Below are 21,205 nucleotides of genomic sequence, written 5' to 3'. Positions count from 1 at the left end.
TTGCAAATGTTTGTTGTTGTTGCCCAGTGTCGAAATCTGAAACCCACTCTTGTCCCCAGGTTTGTTTGTTTGGGGGAGAAAAGTTGCATTTGCCATCATGTGGGTGGAAAACCAACCTAACTGTCCTAGGGAGAAATGCAATGTTTATTTATTTACTGCATTTATATCTTTTTTCTCTGCAAGGAGCTCAAGAGCTTGTTCTCCTCCTCATTTTATCCCGCAACATTTCTGTGAGGTAGGCAAGAGGCAGTGACTGGCTCAAGGTCACAGTGGGCATTCAAAGTGTCTAATAATAATAATAATAATAATAATAATAATAATAATTTATTTATACCCCGCCCATCTGGCTGAGTCTCCCCAGCCACTCTGGGCGGCATCCAATCAAATGTTAAAAACAGTACAGCATTAAATATTAAAAACTTCCCTAAACAGGGCTGCCTTCAGATGTCTTTTAAAGATAGGATAATTGCTTATTTCCTTCACATCTGAAGGGAGGGTGTTCCACAGGGTGGGCGCCACTACCGAGAAGGCCCTCTGTCTGGTTCCCTGTAACCTCACTTCTCGCAATGAGGGAACCGCCAGAAGGCCCTCGGCGCTGGATCTCAGTGTCTGGGCTGAACGATGGGGGTGGAGACGCTCCTTCAGGTATACAGGACCAAGGCCGTTTAGGGCTTTAAAGGTTCATTCCATAGAGTCAATATAAACAAGTCCCCCTGTTCATTCTACTCTGAGGGGGGCAGGAGCATAAACAAGCCCTGGACAATAATAATTAAAAAAAGCTCCACTGGACATCTGCTTTGGGATGCAATGGAGGCAGAGAAGTGGTCCTTCTTTGACATCCACACTCCTGTGCAGTAAGCAGGATGATGTTGCTTCACCCAGGCTTGGTCAGCTTTGCAATGTGCCTTTTGCCACTTGCGCTCTAGCTTGTTGTCTGGCCTGTTTCATTGCCCTCTTGTATACCAAAGTGCAGAATGGGCACCACATGCCGGAGAGGGTGCTTGGGAGCAACTGGGTCAAGAGCCCAACATGTTTCACTGTTTCACAGTGAGTGCTTTTAGCTTTTCCTTCCATGATGTGCCATCATGGTTCTGTACAGATGGATATTATTATTATTATTATTATTATACATTAAAATGGAGCATTATGCAATCTAGTTGTTCTCTATTGATTTAAGCAACCTCAATGATCTGAAATAAGATGCTGCCATTATGGGACCAGGCAGAATCTGGCTTTGGAGCCTAAGGCAGGTGGAGCTTTCCTCTGCTCACAAGTCTTACAACATGTGCAAAGACATAAGAAGAGCTCTGAAGGATCAGACCAATGGGGTCAGTCAGATGCCCATAGGAAGGCCACAAGCCGGACATGAATGCAGCAGCACTCGCTCCAGCTATTGGTATTCAGAAGCTTTTGATGCTGGAGGTACTGTACAGCCATCATCACTTTAAAGGGGGATTAGACACTGAGATGGGTGGCTCATCTATGTGCGCCTGCAAGTGTGACCTCATCAGGATGTGCCACCTGGAGGCGGGGCAAGCCGAACCCAGAAGCGAGAGTGTTGAGGCAGGAAGTTCTTCCCGGAGATGCAACTGGTTCTTTATCCTTGTTAACTGCTTAGAAGTCCATTTTGGCATCAAGCGGTATATAATTTTAGGTGAGAACTGTAAGATCGTTAAGCCCAAGAGTCCACATAAAACTACTTCAGTGCAGTACTGGAAGAAGGCGTCCCTTTTAGGTTGGGGCAAAACTGAAGGGGACCCTATTGACTGTGTGCAAACACCTGGGATTTGAGAGGATCGGGATGAGACAGCCTCAGGTTGTCCTGGGTCAGGTCAGCCCAATCCAAATGATCTGGGGCCATCAAAAGATGGAGTGGCTGGGCAGTGGGGTCAGGGAGGAGAGGCAGAAGCAGCCTCTGTAGGGTTTGCCTCACCAGTGTACTCTCTGCCGGGAACAAGTTGACAAAGCAGCAGCCAGCAGGAATAAATTCTCTGCCCATTACCTGGTGAGAGGAAGTTTCAAACCAGTTCAATGCGCTCTCTCTCTCTCTCTCTCTCTCTCTCAGCAGTCCCTGGCATACTACTCTCTTAAGGTTGTGTTCTTGGGCCACAAACCACCGAAGTTGCTTTCTGCAAAGACTTGCCCGCCCCTCAGGCAAAGGATGTATCATAGACCTTGCTTCTGCCAACAGTTCTGAAACAGCCTGCATTATGTACCTGTGCCTGCCCATCATCATAATAGCTCAGTCGGTAGAGCATGAGACTCTTCATCTCAGGGTTGTGGGTTTGAGCCCCACATTGGGCAAAAGATTATCGCATTGCAGGGGGTTGAACCAGATGGGCCTTGTTGCTCCTTCCAACTCTACCAATTCTGTGATTCTATGTCCACAGGCCTATTCCACACCAGCTTTGCTTCATGATCCATCTGCCCTTGCTCAGGTATTTCCCCTTGCAGAATACCACCTCCATGCCCCATCTCCAGCTACACCTGCTGAAGAGCTGCCCTCCTCACCCACTGAGGGTGGCGAGGGGGCCAGGGATGTCTAGGTCTAGTCTCCATTTTTATGTGGGTTTTTGCTTAGACCAGTGAGAAAAAGAAGTAGCTGAGAGAAAGGGGGCAACCCACACCCCAGCCCCAGTTTGGCCCTGGCACCACCCACTTTTGACTCCGGCTGCCCACTGCTGGTATGCAGCCCCAGACAGATTATCCCCAGGGAATGTATCTCTCAACAGAAAGTGGGGGCAGGGAGAAGAGAAAGTGGAGAAGAAGGAAAAAAACCTTGCTCCTCCAGAGCGGAGCTGCGGAGTGGGCTTCTCATCCCTGGGAGAAATCTGCCATCTCGTGGCAGAAAGCTAAATTGCACTGAAATGGGGAAAACCCAAACTGCACTGAGATGGGGACGTCCTCTTAGCGTGTAGCACCCAGCTGTGCTTCGCTTTGAATGGCTGCTGCCTCCTCCCACGTTCCACCTTAGGACTGTGACCAGGTGCAGACTCCATGGCTTCGCCATCACCCAGCTCTTCCTCCTATAGTTTTGTTTGCCATTTAGTTCTTCCTTTTGTAACCTGGTGCCCTCCAGGTTGTTTGGGACTGCAACTTCCATGAGCCCCAAGCGGCATGGTGATGCTGATAGGAGTCATAGTTTAAAGCAGCTGGAGGGCAATGAACTGGCAACAGGTGTTCTAGCCTTATGAAGAGTTCTGTGGAACTTGAAAGTTTTCGTGCCTATTTTGTGGCATTTTTGTTAGCCCTGGTAAAAGCATTGCACTAAGAAGGATTTTGGATTTTTTTTTTTTTCTGATGGGCCAGGATGGTTACCTTTACATTTTAAGGAAATCTCTCTTTCTTGGAATTGCATTTCACACAATAGGCTTGCAGGATGCATGTCCACCATACACACAGGTCTTTTGCCAAATAGTTTGTGATAGTGGTGATGGGAGGGGGAGAGAGAAAGGGTACCCTGAGTGAAACATTGTAAATCCATGTAATATGTCTTGTTATTGAGGGCCATGTGACTTGGGGGGTTGTGTTCTGTTCTGGTCTTGCAGAGGAGCCCGTAGGGCAAGGCTGCAGCACCATGGAGAGCTCCTGCTGAGCAACTTGCTCCAATAAGGGCTGGAGGTGGCTCTTTTAACCCCTCTGCCTCCAGTCCACCTTTACTAAACTGACTTCCACTTGTGCTGTGCCTAGAACACATGGCTCCAAGCAATTTTCCAGTTGGCCCACGCTTTGTAGGCATGGGTTTGAGCAGTTTTCCCCTTGCCCCACTCCTTTCCAAGGGAAAACCTGCTCTTTAGTGATAGATCAGAACAAATGGCAATCCGGGGAAAACCTGAATTGCCATTTGCTCTACTTAAGCGCTAAAGAGTGGTTTTCCTTGGGGGAAAGCAGTGGGACAAGAGGAAGAATAGTTCTTCCTGTGGAGAACTAGAGCAAGAGTGGGGAACCTTTGGTCCTCCAGATGTTGCTAACTCCAACTCCCATCATTCTTGGCCATTGACCATTCTTGCTGGGTATGATGCTAATTTTAGTTTAGCAACATCTGAAGGGCCAAAGGTTCCCCAGTAGTCTCTTAAGAGCCAACCTCTGGTGTGTAGATGGGTACTTCGCCTGTGTGTATGGCCTGGTGCACTCTATGTGCTGTTACACTGGCAAGGAACTGTGGGAATCACTTAGTTCCTTGGGCCCAAGGAAAGGATGACTTCTGGCTCTGGTTCAAAGGGTTCTGTGGCATCTGGTTCAGTGGGTCCCTGCCTGCTAGGGCTGGGCCAATGGCCCCCTACATCACCAGCATCAGGCTCAGAGCCAGGAACTTGGTCCGGCTCCTTAGCTGGTAGGACCAGAGCTTCTGATTCAGTGTCCTTGGCTTTGCTGAAATTTGGGGTCCTGACAGGTTGATGTAGCCAGGCACATGTGGTGCAAAATAATGATTCCCCTGCATGGGCTGAGAAATCAGAATCTTGCTGAATACAAGCAGGCAAGAAACAGCTTTCTTCAAAGTCAGATAGAGGTGTATAAGATAGTGCATAGCATGGAGAAAGCAGATAGAGAAAATTTCCTCTCCCTGTCCCATAGCACTAGAACTCAGGATCTCCAATGAGTCGGTGTCAACAGGACGGTGTGCTAGATGGACCAACACTCCGATTTGGTATGAGGTAGCTTTCTATGTTCCTATATTCCATCCTATTTGTGGGCAAAGAAATTGTGTGTAGGGGGGAATCGTTTTACAAAAATTTCTCCAAGGAGAGGTGAAATTGTCATGCAGACTCTCAGGAGTGGAGCTTATTATTAGCAGGAACACTGTTTCTTCCTTTTCCTATATATCTATATCTATATCTATATCTATATCTATATCTATATCTATATCTATATCTATCTATCTATCTATCTATCTATCTATCTATCTATCGTGGGGGTGGGTGAGAAAAAGCTTGATTTTATTCCTGCCCCCTTAAGTTGCAATTCTGCTATCTTTTTTTTCTTCTTCTATGATTGATTATTAATTTATTGTACTTTATTGAAGTTATCTTGCTTGCTGTTTATGCCTTTGTGGCATTAATCTGCCATTCACTGACTTGGTGGCATGTGGGATGAAATGTAAGTAAATGCCACAAATTGTTCACATCCGCTGGATCTGTGGTGTAGGCACAAAAGGGAGTGGGATGGTGTTGGCCACATTTCCTCCTAGTGAAAGGACACAACCATTCTGAAAACAAGTCCCCATGAACTCCTTGGTAGTGTATAAGCAGCTGGCATTCAGCTCCAAGCACCATATCCCTGGGGCACCCTGATGCATATATATATGTCTGTGTTGGACTGATCAGGAGCCAAGATGATCTGAAGATGCTCTCTCCCCCTCTCTGTCTCTCTTTCTCCATGACCTCTTTGCAGATGTGAAATCTGAGACCGGATAGTGTTTGGCAAGCAGTCGTTGAGGAGAGAGAGTCCAACAGTACATATCTGTTTGGGGACATCATGGAACGAGGTCATACGCTTCTCCCGGTCCTTCCTTCTTTATGCTGCTGAAAGAGCAAATATGAGGATGAAAGCAAACCGATGCTGCAGCGAAATGGCTTGAAGCACTGGGGTGAACATCAGAAGCAAGGCTGGCCCAAGAGATGTTGCAAAAGGTGCCCCCTCAGTCAAGATATCATGCATGTGGGGAGTGCTGGAAACTGTACTTTGTTAAGGGTGCTGGGAAACATAACTGTGTGTGCTAAACTGCAGTTCCTGGGATTGTTTGGGAGAAGCCATGCATTTTGAATGTATGGTGTAGATTTGACCTCTGTGACTATTAAGCATGCTCAGTCCTCAATTGGCTGCTTTGCTGTTGGCGAAGGTGCCTCCTTAGGCTCCCCCAAGATTTCTCAACTTGGGTTCCATTTTTGTTAACACTCACTACCTGCGTTGACTGTTAGAGGGAGCAATAAAGGATTTACAACATGGTAAAGGTAAAGGTACCCCTGACCATTAGGTCCAGTCGTGGCTGACTCTGGGGTTGCAGCGCTCATTTCGCTTTATTGGCCGAGGGAGCTGGCGTACAGCTTCCGGGTCATGTGGCCAGCATGACTAAGCTGCTTCTGGCGAACCAGAGCAGCTCACGGAAACGCTGTTTACCTTCCCGCCGGAGCGGTACCTATTTATCTACTTGCACTTTGATGTGCTTTTGAACTGCTAGGTTGGCAGGAGCAGGGACCGAGCAATGGGAGCTCACCCCATTGCGGGGATTCGAACTGCCGACCTTCTGATCGGCAAGTCCTAGGCTCTGTGGTTTAACCCACAGCGCCACCCGCGTCCCTTACAACATGGACATCCCTCCAAATAAATATATGTATTTGCCAGAGTTTGCTGGTATGTGATTGAATCTGATCCAAAAATAGTAGCTAAGAGTGTGTGCTGAGAGCCCCTGGCTCAAATGTTGCCCCAATGGGTAGCCTTAGACAAGCCTGGTATCTCTTGACTTCTGCCCCCCCCCACCTGCAATATTGGGATTTCAAATATGGGTCTACCTTACAGGGTTGTTGTGCACGATTGAAGTGCCATAGCTCAGAAGCATAGCATCTGCATTGTATTCAGAAGGTCTCTGGTTCAATCCTTGGATGAGGTGGAAATGTCCCTAGCCTGAAACCTGAGAGAGGCACTGCATGTCAATGTAGACGATATTGAGCTAGATGGACTAGTGACTTAGAATAAGGCCTCTTCCTATGTTCCAGTATCACTAAGATTCTGGGCACGAAGCATTTGGGGGATTGTTATTGTTATGGATTTCATGCATTTTATTTCTGCATTCTGAGCTGCCTTGGGAGGGCTTTGCCTTGGAAGGCACATAAAATAAATAAAACCAAAGTTAAAATAAACAAGGCTGAGCGGCATCTTTAACTGCCCTATTTCTGCTAAAAGAAACTCTTGGCACAACAGCAAGGGGAGGTGGATTTGCTGTAACATAGAGGAAGCCGTTCCTGCCTCTGAACTCCTGCCTCTGCGTCTAAGCTTCTGAGCCCTTCTCCATGTTTTAGGTGTTTGGAATTCATCAGCTTGTCTCAGTTGCTGGCAGAAAGGCAAAATGCATTCATAGGACATCACAGCTTGTACCTGCCGCGGGAGTCCAGCACAGCACACAGTGGGAGCTAATAAATGCTCCGTGCCAGTGTGTGAATCAATGAAACTCAAGTCTCCATTACTCTCACCTGTTCCTGGCCTCCTGTGCCAGTGTCTTGAAGAAAGACATCTTCAGTTGCCTGAAACAAACTGCCCTGCCTTGTCCTGGCCTGACACTGGCCGTGGAGTCATCAGAGGACGGAGCAGACACCCCTACAAATTAAGGACCTTGAGGAGCAGGCAGGGCCCCCTGAATCCAATGCTAAGGATCCCCTTAGGTTGATAACTGAAACTATCAGAGGCGGAGGTGGAGCCACTGGCTTCAGATTCAAGCCGAAGAGTGACAGCTCAGTACGGGTCGAGGAACCAAGAGTTGTTGGTCTACTTGTGAGAAAGAGGTCTGCTTGTAAGCAATTCCTGATACTCCCAGCAACTGTTTTTGGGGTGTGATTAGTTAATAACTTCCCAGTGTGCTGGAAATGACACATCTCTTTCTCTCTTAAGGCTGCCAGGATAGCCAATGGTCAGGGACAGTGGGCATTGGTGTTGAAACCGTGTGGCATTCTAGATTTGGTTCCACACCCTGGTGCTGTTCCACCCTTGGTCTCCTGTGGCAAAACAGGTATGGAGTCCTTAAAGTTTACGTAACTTTTTGCAAGATCTTCTTTTGCAACAAGAGCTAGGCAGTGGCTTACAAATTCCCTTGTTACAAGAAATGAGTTCTTGTGCCAAAAAGCACAACTGGGGCATCTTTTCCGCTATTTCTACCATATATGAATGTTGCTTGGAATTTGGAAGAGAAATTGAACATGTACTAAAGTAGACAAAAAATCCTCCTCCTCACCCCTATTTGGGTTTTGGGTTTGTGTTTGTTTGTTTGTTTGTTTGTTTGTTTGTTTGTTTGTTTAGCATCCAGCCTGATGGGGAGGAGGGCGGAACTGTTTAAAACCCTATTTGTGTGAGAAATCTCTTTTGCCTTCAAAGAGTGGCTGATAAATTTCAGCCCAAATCCTGCTGCCTGCAGAGCGGCAGAGACATCTAGTGGCCAAAATGCTTATTTCTACCCAAGTAACGCTTTCTTTACTCTAGGGATGGGGAACCCTTTGGCCCTCCAGACGTTCTCTCACCAACCCTAGTGGCCAGTGGCCAAGAATGTTGAGGGCTGTGCTCTGGAGGGTCACAGGCTAACCACCCTGCTCAGATCAGTCTCACTGCTGTGCAGCAGAAAGTCTGAACCGTTGCTAGTGCTTTGTCCACCATTTCTTCGCAGCTCAACTCTTTTCATGTTTACTCATGTGCAAATTCATTGGCGTTCTATTGTGCTTACAATAGTAATCAGTGTAAATAGGATTCCAGCTTCTGATTTATAGGCCAGCCTTTTCCCTGGCAAACTATAGCAGCCAAGGACAATTCCAAACAATGCTACCTGTTACATCTGGGGAAATAAGCAAGAATTGCTCACGAAGGCTCGTAGAACACTTACTGAGAAGTGATATAGGAAACTTTGGGCTGTGCCCACACTAGCTCACTTCTGGATCAAAAATGTAGGGTTTGAGCCTGGAACCATCCATGCTCAACCATACTCAACGTTCTGCTTCCACTGTAATTGTTTCTAGATCCTGCCATCCCACAAGGGGGGATATGGTTAGATAATAATGCATTTGAAAATGCTCCCCTTGATTAGATTATCCATACCTTTCACTCCCCGCTGAACATGCCACAGATGAATCAAGAATGATGTGGTGACTGCAATATTGGTATACGCCCACCCACATCCTTAGGCAGGTGTGGATAGCTTCCCCACCCTCTGCCCCCAATTGCTGGGAACTGCTTGTGTCTCTTTTCATCTATTTTCAATGGACACACTGCCAGGTAATGCAGAACGAGCCTGCAATGAGCTCTTATTTTTTGAATGGAGCCAGTTTCTCAAGAAGTTAGTTTGTTAGTGTTGTTAATGTTGTTTTCTGGATTATGAGTGATGTAACGCTTTGTGGATTTCATAATATGACTTTTCTTGAGGTTGTGCTGTTTAGCTTATTTTTTTGTTTTTGTTTTGTTAACAGTGCTTTATAGAAGGCGGTTGTTTTGCTTATGATTTGTAATTGATTTACTGATGATTTGTTAATTATTTTATATGGTTTATGTTGTAATTGTGATGTTCTTTTGTATTATTGTTATTTGTTTTTGGAAGCTTTGTGACTTGTGTGATGTGATGTGAAATGAAATGAAGTGCTCCTTAGGGGCAAAAAAACAAACTGCAGCAATTAAAACTATTAGCAGGATTAGAATGACACTTGTAGTTAAAAGTTGGACTATGGTTTTATGGAAGATTTAATAGAATTGGATTAACAGAGAAGATGCAGGAGAACATAAGGCCCACAAAACAGGAGGAGGGAAGTCAAAGGGGATTTATGGATATTGTCTTATTTATTTTCTTTATGATTGTTTGTAAATCTGAAAACCCAAATAAACTTAATTATTTTTTTGCAGTCGATCTAGATTGTGCATTGACTACACAGGAAAAAAGACAAGTACTCTCCATTGGTTCTAGAATAAAATGTGTGTGCATAGCCTTTGTTGCTATAGCATTCTCATTGTGGCTGAATGATCTTTGGGGAGCTCTGCATGATGAGGTGGGAAACATTTTTCAGCCCAAAGGATGCATTTATATCTGGGTAGCCTTTCAGAGGCCACAGGCCAGTGCAGAGAGTGGGGAAGCAAAAGTGAGTAGAGCAATAAATCTAAATTTTAACATCGTACAGTAAACTAGCTTCTATGTACACCAACACACCCTTCCTTGTTAGTTGCTTTGTACAAAAAAAGGAATGCTTCAAAGCAAATTGGCAACAAAATAATATACGGACTGATAAAACCAATTAAAAGCCAAATTTAAAGTGACCTACAATACGAAATTCCTAAAATGCTCATCCATCAATACAGCAAGAAGGACAAATGCTAACCTACCCATGGGCAGTACCAGATGGGGGGTGTTTGTGCAAGTACCCCCTGCAATTTCCCCCCTCATTGCTGTACTCTATCATTAACTGCCCTTCCTGTGTCCCCTCACACCCCCCCCCGATGGCATCACTGAACCCTCTCCATGAAAAGACAAGCACCACTGTAGAGGCTAAGTTGACCACAAAAGCCTGGGTAAACTAAAATGTCTTCGCTTAGTGCCTAGAAGCTGGCAGCAATGGTGCCAGGCATGTTTCCCGAGGGAGAGCATTCCAGATGGGGACCTAGAGGCAGGATCCATTTCACAATAAATCATCCGTGAAATGAAATGAGGATGCGAAGCAGCTCTAATCTGCATGGATATTTTGTCCATTATAAGCAATTCCCATAATTTGTCAAACCACCTTTTTAATAAGTGGTCCCTGGCGGTATTTCCATCGCAAAGGCAGTTGAAATTTGGTTGTTTTGGAGTGGAACCAGAATGTAATAAATCCTTCAAATTCTGTGTAGAATCATTTGCATAAACTCCTTGCCATGGCTTTTAGTTCCTTCCCATGCATTAGCAATGTGCAGGGCAAAAGAGCAATCTTGATGTGATCATACGCATGATTGCATCAGTATTCCCTTGGTGCAGAGTACAAGATGCAGGCATGCACTTTTATGCATGGTTAAGACTGCATAAAAAAACCAATGCTGTACACCTTTGCTTGAATAAATATTAATTCTGTGTGCTTTAGAACTCTCTCTCTCTCTCTCTCTCTCTCTCTCTCTCTCTCTCTCTCTGTGTGTGTGTGTGTAGGTAAAATGCTACACACACGCACACGCACACACACACACACAAATCAATGCAGTTTTAAGCAAAATGGCTTTTTATAGTGTTTTAATGATGCACAATGGCTCACCTGTAGATGGTAGGAAGGAGGCTATGGAAGAATGTTGGCGTGTTTTGTGGAGCACTGCCTGGGAAAGGTTGCTTTTGCTGATGGTGGCCAGTCTCACTTTCCTGAGATGTACGCACACAAATGCACACATGCAAATGGAAACACACATTTGCCATGTGCGCATATTGCAGGCTCATATAAAATATCCATTTAATACATATAATGTGTGCTCTGAAAAACTGCCAGAGGATCTTTGTGCAACCAGCAGGGGGTGAGCTAAGCTCACAGAAATCCTTTCTAGTTCATTCAAGGTTGCTGGTTGTGACTGAGAAAGGTAAAGGGGATTAATTTTTCTTATTACAGCAGCTTCTACCAGTGCAATCAGTTGGACACTGAGTATAAGGAAAACTTATCATCTGACTGCTCCCAAAGCAGATAGTACCAGGTTGCAAATCCAGATTGCTTAGCCTCCTGTATTGGGTTGTGGCAGACTATCATTAGGTGGAGATACACCACAAACATTCAGTCCTGCCTTTGCACAGACTGTTGCCCATTTACACATGTGCACTGCAACATACTAGCCTCTTGAAATGAAACTTGCACATAGCAAGTAATCTGAGTGAACTCAACTACATTATTCCTCTCTCTCAGGTCTTTCAGGCAACCTGTTTGTTGAGCATTCATCCTGGCTTGTTTGTGCAAAAATTGCAGGGAGGTTGTAAAGAGCCACTGTTTGCTGAACATTCATTCTGATTTGTTTGCACAGAGGTTGTTATAACCTCACCTAGCGTTGCCACAAATTCCAGTGCATTTTCCCATCACTTATCTTATCGCAAAAACATCAGGGTTTTTGTTTTTTTAAGTAAGTTTGTAGCACAAGAGCACCTAAGCCAACGCAAATTTGCTGGTATAGGTAAAGGTAAAGGGACCCCTGACCATTAGGTCCAGTCGTGGCCGACTCTGGGGTTGCGGCGCTCATCTCGCTTTATTGGCCGAGGGAGCCGGCTTACAGCTTCCGGGTCATGTGGCCAGCATGACTAAGCTGCTTCTGGCGAACCAGAGCAGCACACGGAAATGCCGTTTACCTTCCCGCCAGAGCGGTACCTATTTATCTACTTGCACTTTTGACGTGCTTTTGAACTGCTAGGTTGGCAGGAGCAGGGACCAAGCAACGGGAGCTCACCCCGTCACAGGGATTCGAACCGCCGACCTTCTGATCGGCAAGTCCTAGGCTCTGTGGTTTAACCCACAGCACCACCCGCGTCCCTTATATACTACTTGCTGGTAGTATATCACATATTCATACTCGCAAGATAGTGACAGTCTGGAAACTGCCACACTCTCTTTCTTGCAGCTTATATTTAGTGTTGGCGTGGTTAATATTTCCTGAGTGTCTTGGAGTGAGGGGACACTGAACAGCCACAGAACTGCCATAGTGCAGTTGTGTCTCAAGTCCAGCCCATGAAATGTTGTCGCCTGAGACAAAGGAGAAGGATGCCTCCTGCCTGCTTTGTTCCATATATAGAAGCCAACTGGCCTGGCAGTTGCTTGGACACCTGCTGAATGGATCAGCTTCGTCCACTACACCGGAAACAGCAAAAGAAATCAGGTCAAAAGAGGGGAATAGGTATAGAGCACAGAGGGGACATATGTTGCCTGAGGTGGTTGCCTCACTTTGCCTAATGGTAGGTTCGGCCCTATTCATGTCACTGCTATACCGTATCATACGCTTCTGTGCTTCTGTATCACAAAATCCGCTGCTGGGTTCCCCCTTTTGTCTACCTTTAGAGTTGAGTGAGAGGATTCAGTTTAGTCTTGGATACCTGCCCTCCCATCATTCCTACGCTCTGCCACCCAAGGTGTTTCTGTCCTTTGCTTTTGCCATTGCAGTGCCCTCTTACCAGCTGGAGCCTACATACATACATACATACATACATACATACATATGAAGCGTTATTCTTATAAATGTCTCATCAGTTGATGAGAGAGTTGAAAATCAGTTCCTTCCTTCTTCCTTTTGAATACAGCAGTGGGACATCTCTGTAAAAAGGGTGTCTATGTGTGTGCACATGGCAGTGGTCTGCAGGTTGAAAGCAGCGTATCAGTATATGGTTGGTCCTGGGACAGGGATACTTTTGGAAGTGTATGAGTGACACACAGCCTGTGAGTTGCTGACTTGCATACCTCTTGTAGTCAGCCTCTAAGATGGCACAGGCTTGTTCCAGTTCTGGCTGGTGCTCCTTGGCACTGGTAGGGCAGAAGGCTGGGAGGCCAACTGTAGGTGGCGCCAGAGCCAATGACAGGCAGAGCCAGCTAATTCTGATGCCCTCCCACCCATTCTCCTCCCTGCTGAATTCTACAAGGGCAACACTGAGACTAAGGAGGAGGAAGCTGATGGCTTGTGCCACCCCCTCGACTGGATGTATTTAAGAAAGCAGGCAGGTATAGCAGACAAAGGGCAGACTGAGGTGGGTGGGGGCAGTGCTCCATCTGCCCAAATGAACCAACCTTCTCTACTTATTTTTGCTTCAGAGGGTTTGAAAATTGCAGGGAGGCAAGTTTTGGTTAAACTTTCCAACAGTATCAGCTGTTCAACAGTGGAACTGGCTGCCTCTGGAAGTGGTGGGCTCTTAATGTGAGGCTGGACGGCTGCTAAGGATGCTGTAGTTGCCAGATCTTGCACCAATGTCCCTTGCAACTCAGTTCAATGAGCTTTTGCTGCTAAGTTCCTCTGGAAAGAACCTGTGCGTAGCTTAGCCAGTACAGCATGAAACTATTAATCTCAGGGTCATGGGTTTGAGCCTTATGTTGGGCAAAAGATTTCTTGGAGTTCCCTTCCAGCTCTATAGTTCTATGGTTCTATGAAGGAGATATGTGAATGCTGAACCATTAATTCCAGACTCTTGAAATAAGTGTACAGGGAACTGAGAAGATGTGGGGAATCTCAATATCTTTCTTTAAGATTCTATCTCTCTTTGTGTGTATGCAGGCCCCCTGCCCTGGGGTTATTTGGGAGGAAGAGTAGGGCAGAAAACAAATAGGAAAAATAGGAAGCTTCCTTGTACCGAGGCAGACCATTGGTCTACCTAGCTCAGTATTGTGTACACTGACTGGCAGCAGCTCTCCAGGGTTTCAGGCAGGGCTTTCTCCCAGCCTTACCTGGAGATGCTAGGGATTGAACCCGAGACCTTATGCTTGCAAGGCAGGTGTTCTGCCACTGAGCCACAGCCCCAAACAATAGAATATCCTAGCCTCTTTTCCTCCCCCGCTGATGCTTTCCTCCTGTTTCCTCCATAGGCACTTCCCAATTGGATGTCCAGCCTGTTCCCAACTTCCCGATTCCATGAGCTGACAGAAAGTTAACAGGTGGGGAACCTCAGCCAGGTTCGTTTCTTCTTTCAATGGCTGATTTTGGAGGAAATTTAGACAACTCTGTCTCTGAACACAGTAGCACTTGGTGGGGAGGATTCTATCCTGGCCTCAGAGGCCTTGGTAGAACTGGAGCAGATTATGTGTGCGCCCTTAATCCATGGAGCTGGTGGTACCAGCAGTCCTCTAGTGCCTTATATAAATTACCTCTCGTGCTTTCCAGCTCCTGTTTCATGTGATACTGATTGCAGGGGTTTTGTAGTAGAATCTCACGCAGGATTTGGAAAGAGTGTGTGTGTTGAATCTGGAGCTGGTGGCAGCAGCAGTCAGGTCAACAGGAGCCCCTTCCTAATGCGTAGCTAACATTTCAGCCTCAGTGAATGTTCAGAAAGTGCAGTTTGCATTGTATCCCCCTTTCACTTGCATAAACAGCTGATTAAATTACTTCCTACATCTATGGATGAGAACAGGGAGGAAGAGAAGAAGGGAGAGGGAGAGGGAGAGAAGGGGGAAAACATGGATTGAGATCCACTGGAGGGGACCACTTGCGTTATGAATATTATTTCTGAAGATAACCATGTTAGAAATCTTCAGTTTTCAGGGTATCCTTTTTTTGCTCTGAAGGACAGATCTGGTTAAAATGTTTTTAGGCAGTGCTTCTAGATCAGGAGTAGCTAGATTAAATCAAAAGGCACATCTAGGCCAGCTTTTTGTTCTCACAGTGGCCAGCCAGAAGCCTCTTCTGGGCTCACAGACAGGAACTTTATTTATTTAATTCATTGCATTTATAAGCCCACCTTTTCCTCCAATGAGCTCGAAGTGGCGTACATGGTTCCCCCTTCAATGAATCCCCTAGCAGCCCTATAAGGTAGGTCAGGATGGTGACTAGTCCCCTAGCAGCCCTATAAGGTAGGTCAGGATGGTGACTGGTCCAAGGTCACCCAATGAGTTGCATGGCTGAGTGGAGATTTGAACCCTGGTCTCCCAGGTCCTAGTCCAATACTCTAACCACTACACCACACCAGCTCCCACAATGTGATATGAGAGCAATAGCTCTCTCCTGCTGCTGTTCCCTAGCTAGTAGTGTTCAAAGGCATGCTGCTTAGGGTTGGAGGAGGGCTAACCTTCTTTTTAAAGCCGTCCAAGTTGGCAGCCATCACTACACCTTGTGGTAGTGAATCCCATCATTCAGTCATGCACTGTGTGAAGCATAGGGGTAGGTGACTCCTGTCAATTTCGGTTTCTTACAGTTTCTCATTTTTCAGTCTTTAGGTTTGTTCTCTGCATATCCACATCCATTAGTGTTTTGTTTTGTTGTAAAAAAGAAGCCCTCCTGAAAATAAATAAGCAATTTAGTGCAAAATTCTCCTAAAATACACATTTGGTTATGTTGTATTGCCTAATACACACATTTTTGTAAAGCAACTCCTCCAATGTCATTTTCACTAATCTTTGAATTTTTCTGCCACCTTTACACCTTTTAAATACATATTACATGACTGGAAAGCTGCAGTGCAGTATTCTGAAAAGTGAGAATTTCAAAGTTTGGCTGTATTTTGGTTCCCATGTTGTTTTGTAAACTTGTGAAATCAGTAGATTTGTCTTTAAATACAAACTGAATGGAATTTCTCCCCCCCCCATCCTTATTTGGATTGTATTGTTAATGAACTACTAATAAATTTATAATAATTTCAGTTGTAGATTAATAGTTCCTATTCTCTTTTTTCCTGGACTGGTATCTTCTGTTTTCTTTCTTTCTTTCTTTCTTTCTTTCTTTCTTTCTTTCTTTCTTCTTTCATAAATCATTAGAAGGCACAAGAGAGTCCCTGGATTCTAGCTACAACCCTGAGAAGAATAGCTTCTTCTTCTTTTAAATGCAAGTTTGTAGTCCTGGTAGTTGCAAGTATATTTGGAAAAAATACATTGCGAAAAGACTGACAGTTTTGTCAGAGACGAAGTAAGACATGGAAATGACAGCTGCCCCTCCACCCCATGGTTATAAGTTCTGGCAACCAATGTGCCACCAATTTGGGAAAGAGACTCTTACATTTTTCAGACTGGCTTGTCTGATGAAGCCATCATCTATCCTTCATACACATGGTTTTTGTATTTCATGCTTACTCAGAAGTAACTCCCAAGTATGTGTATATAGAGTTGCAGCTTAAGACTGCAGTCCTGTATCTACTTACCTTGGAGCAAGCCTCAACAATGTAAATTACTGGAGATAGGGAACCTGTGGCCCTCCAAACTTTGCTGGACACTGATTTCCATCAACTCAGATCACTGACCATGATGAGGCTGATGGGAGTTGGAGTCCAACAGATTTCTGGAAAACCACAGCTTTTTCAGAACTGGTGCAGTTGCTGAGTGGGGTTCTTAATAGATGGTTTCAAATGCCATTCCCCTCTCCGCCCCCCCCCCCCCCGCTAGCTGGTGTCTTAAGCATTGCTAGACTGAGTCAGACCAAAGTTCCATCTAGTACAGGCAGTTCCATCTAGGACAGTCAGGGCTGGTTCCAGTCTTGGCAGAGTGCCCCCCATGGACTCCTTTGTATATCTGTGCCTTCCACTTTGGTAACGCAACAATGAGCTACCATTTTAACCAGGGGTAGGCAACCTAAGGCCCATGGGCCAGATGCGACCCAATCGTCTTCTCAATCCGGCCCGTGGACGGTCTGGGAATCAGCGTGTTTTCACATGAGTAGAATGTGTGCCTTTATTTAAAATGCATCTCTGGGTTATTTGTGGGGCATAGGAATTCATTCATTCCCCCCCCCCAAAAAAAAATATAGTCCTGCCCACCACATGGTCTGAGGGACGGTGGATCGGCCCATGGCTGAAAAAAGGTTGCTGACCCCTGATTTTAACTCTCTCATAAATGCCCTGGAATGCTCCAGTAGGGGCCACCATTTAAAAATCCCACAATGTCTAAGAAATTTAAAATGGCCATTTGTAGTTGCTTGCCACCTAGCAAGGAGGCTAGAAGGGAGGCTTTAGTGCCAATGGGGCCCTAGCAGCTTCCTGATGATGCCAGGTCCTGGTGCCAGTCATGGAGATCTTTATTCTTTTATGGGGGTTTTTTTTACCTTCAGTATCTGGTCATCAGAGAGGATTTACTGCACCTGAATGTGGTGACCATTCCTTGCTAACTTACTTGTCACCGATCAAATTCGTGTGACTCTTTTAGAACTTTTGACTGTTGTAGCAGCATTTGCAACATCCTGTAGTTCTGTATGGTGTGAAGGAGGAAGCATCTGGCTGTTGATTCCAGATCCTGAGCGTGCAGCAAAACGAAAGTAAGCTAAAATATCTGTCAGATCCAGGTCTGTGCTCGAAGGCTGACCACATGTGGAATGCTCAGTGCAGCCTCAGGCATGTTGAATTCTCCTCCATGCATCCGCAGGGATTTGTGTTTGTCACATGGCACCAAATCCGCGATAGTGTGACTTTTCGAGTCCTACGATGTGATCATTTCATTGCTGTCGACAGATCATCTCATAGTTTTATCTTGATCGTGAGCATATATTGCTTGCTAGGAGACTATAGGTGGTGTGGCTTTCCTTGTGGTTTAGATCATAGCAAACGGAAGGATAGCACATCATGGCTAAAGGTTAAGGTTAAGTTTTGCCATTATGACTGTTTTAAAGGGAGCAATGCTCCCAAAAAGAAAAGCTGAGGTAGAATGTGAGATAGTGCTTTTCTAGAACACAGTGCCATGGGTCCACAGAGAGCCAGTGTGGTGTAGTGGTTAAGAGCGGTAGTCACGTAATCTGGGGAACCGCGTTCGCGTCTCCGCTCCTCCACATGCAGCTGCTGGGTGACCTTGGGCAAGTCACACTTCTTTGAAGTCTCTCAGCCCCACTCACCTCACAGAGTGTTTCTTGTGGGGGAGGAAGGGAAAGGAGATTGTTAGCCGCTTTGGGACTCCTGAAGGGGAGTGAAAGGCGGGATATCAAATCCAAACTCTTCTTCTTCTCTTCTTCATAGGTGAGAAGGTGGGGAAGATATTTCAGCCTGAGACTGTGTTCCCTCGTGGGCAATCTTCTGGGGGCCACATCCTGGTGATGGGTGTGGCTGCAGGCCAAAATTGGGTGGAGCCACAGGTGGGACTCTTGCCTTGGTGCAATAAGGCAGGCTCAACATAGAGGTTTCTAAACACAAAGCGGCAAAATAAGAGGACATACTGGGCAGAGGCGCTCAGGGAGGGAATGCAGCGGGGCCAGTGAGTGGTGTGGTGTGGGGAAGGTCCCAAGGGCCAGGTAGAAAGTCCTGGAGGGCCACATCTTGCACCCGAGCCTGAAGTTCCCCTACCCTTAAATGGCTCTTTGTTTGAGTGCCCCCTATGTGTGCAAAATGTCCCCACCGTCTTCTCCAAGTCGTGCTGAAAAAGACCACTTCCTGCACCCTTGTAGAGCTGCTGCCAGTCAGTGTAGGGAATACTGAGCAAGACGCGCCATGAGTCTGAGTCAAGGCAGCTTCCCATGTACACAGCCTGTGGGGAGACTTCCATGCCTGCCTGGTTGCGCACCACACAGATTTCTGGAATTGCAACTTAAACCGACCTAGAAGTTCTGCCCCCTCTGACTTTGGACGGCCTATCCACTAACCCTGTGTTTCAATGGGCTCTGTGTGGCTAGGCTGTGGTGACAGAGAGGCATTGTGCACACATGTGGAGGGACGCAGAGCCTTTTCTTTTTCTGCATGTTGATGCACTTCAGGCAACTCTCCATTTACTCGGGGTTAAGTTCCAAGGCACCGCGCATGTCAGTGAAATCGCGCGTATTTGGAACAGCATTGGAAAAACCTACAAACACCGTCTAAACCTCTGGAAACCCTTGAGAAACACTTTAAAAAAAAACAGCAGCACTTACCAGACACCCAGTTCCACCACAATCACTACCTCTAAACCTCCTTCCTCAAACTCAAACCCTCCACAGGTCTCAATGGTCGGCTTGCGGGTACCCTGTTTTTTGCACCTCCCTTTCTGGGTTCTTTTAGGGCCATTTTTGCCATTTTCAAAGCCACTTTTGGGCTTGGTGTGATGTGCGTGTGTGCAGTAACATGTCAACTGGACACACATAAATTGGTTGTGACCTGTACTGAACTCTGTTGCTTAAAATATTATCGTTATACTTTATTAGTTGCTTATCTAACGGATAGGTAGCCGTGTTGGTCTGCCATAGTCAAAATAAAAAAAAAATCCTTCCAGTAGCACCTTTAAGACCAACTAAGTTAGTTCTTGGTATGAGCTTTCGTGTGAAAGCACAAAGGAATTTCAGAAATAGACTGGAAAGAGAAGCTGCTGAATTGCAACTCATTACCAAACTTAAAACCATGGAGAGACCTGGTTTGAACAAAGACATTGGATTCTTATCCCATTATACATGACTAAGCCATTTCTCACCTTCTCACCCCTTGCCTTTTCCTGTAAGACCTATTACAGTCGTTAAGAGTCGTCAGCAGGCTCATCTTAGCTATCTGCCAATCTCCCATTCCCACCACCCTTCTGAGTAATACCCCTCCCCACCTTCTCACTATATAGAAGGATCTGGCAACTTCTGTTTCAGTGTATCTGAAGAAGTGTGCTTGCACACGAAAGCTCATACCAAGAACTAACTTAGTTGGTCTTAAAGGTGCTACTGGAAGGATTTTTTTTTTTATTTTATCTAACGGAGTAACCCAAGGCAGCTTACTTTAAAATACCTGCTAGGGCTGCATTATGGTGTTTGATAACCAGAAATCCAGGAAGCCGCCCTGTAAGACACCTTTCACAAATACGCATATGAAGAGGTGATAATTTGCTACCTAATTGTAACATGGGGGGTGTGCACTAGTTTTTTGTTTTTGTTTTTTGCTTCTTCCATTTTAAAAAATGTGTCTGCCCTCCCTTGCCTTTGGCTCTCCCGCCAATGCAGTTACAAGTTGGTCACATCTGCCATCTGTTCTGTGAGTCACTCCTGCATGTTCGCGCATACAGCACTTGACCATCGCTTGGGTCTGACGTTGGAACCTCACCGCATTCCTCAGGATGGTGGAGTTACAATGAGCATCCTGGAGTAATTTGTCTGCCACATGTGGACACTGCCGGCTGCAAGGCCGGCGGGATGCACCGTTTAACAGCAGGGTTGAGAATCCCGGGCTGAGCAATAAATCTCGGGCAGGTTTTATCAAACAAAGGCTGGGATTTAAATTGGGGGGGGGGAGAGACCTGGCCTTCAAACCTCTGGACAACCTGGGTGGCCCTTTGGGCAACTTCCATCCTTCGCGGCCTCAGTGTGCCCTTCTGTAAAGTGGGTGTATGGGGTGACCAAATTGCACAGAGGTTGCTAGGAGGTGGGGGAGGCATGAGTAGGGTTACTGCAAAGCAGGGCCAGGGATCTGTGCCCTTCCAGGTGTCGTTGGGCTTCCACCAGTCCCAGGGGTCAGGGAATCAGAACTGTAGAGCTGGAAGGGAACCCAAGGGTCATCTAGCTCAACCTTCTCTGCAATGCAGGAATCTGGGGTGATGGGCTAGAAACGTCTAGAGGGTGATGGGTTCCGTGCCTCTGCTGTAAATGGTCTGGACCACTTTGAAATTCCGGGAAGAAACTCAAATGATGAAGAGGTTGATAGTGCTGCACCACCGGAGATGTCAGTGGCTCAGGTGTGACGCTGCAGCGTCCCTTCAAAGCGCTCGCAAACCTCCTTCCTTTTCTGCTTGCAGAAATCCACACACACACACACACACACACACACACACGGACCTTCCCAGAACCGGCATTTCCTCTCCTTACCTATCCATCCTGGTGTTAGCTAGAGGGGGAAGGCTTCCCCTGGTCGGCCCCGCCTTTTTCAATTTCCTAGAACTTCCAAGAACCCAACAGCCTGTGAAGCCAAAAAAATAAAGGAGAAATAAAACCAAGC

The sequence above is a fragment of the Podarcis pityusensis genome, assembly GCF_964106645.2.
Source record: "Podarcis pityusensis genome assembly, chromosome: 14".
Lineage (NCBI taxonomy): Eukaryota > Metazoa > Chordata > Lepidosauria > Squamata > Lacertidae > Podarcis > Podarcis pityusensis.
Note: the sequence above shows the minus strand (reverse complement) of the source record.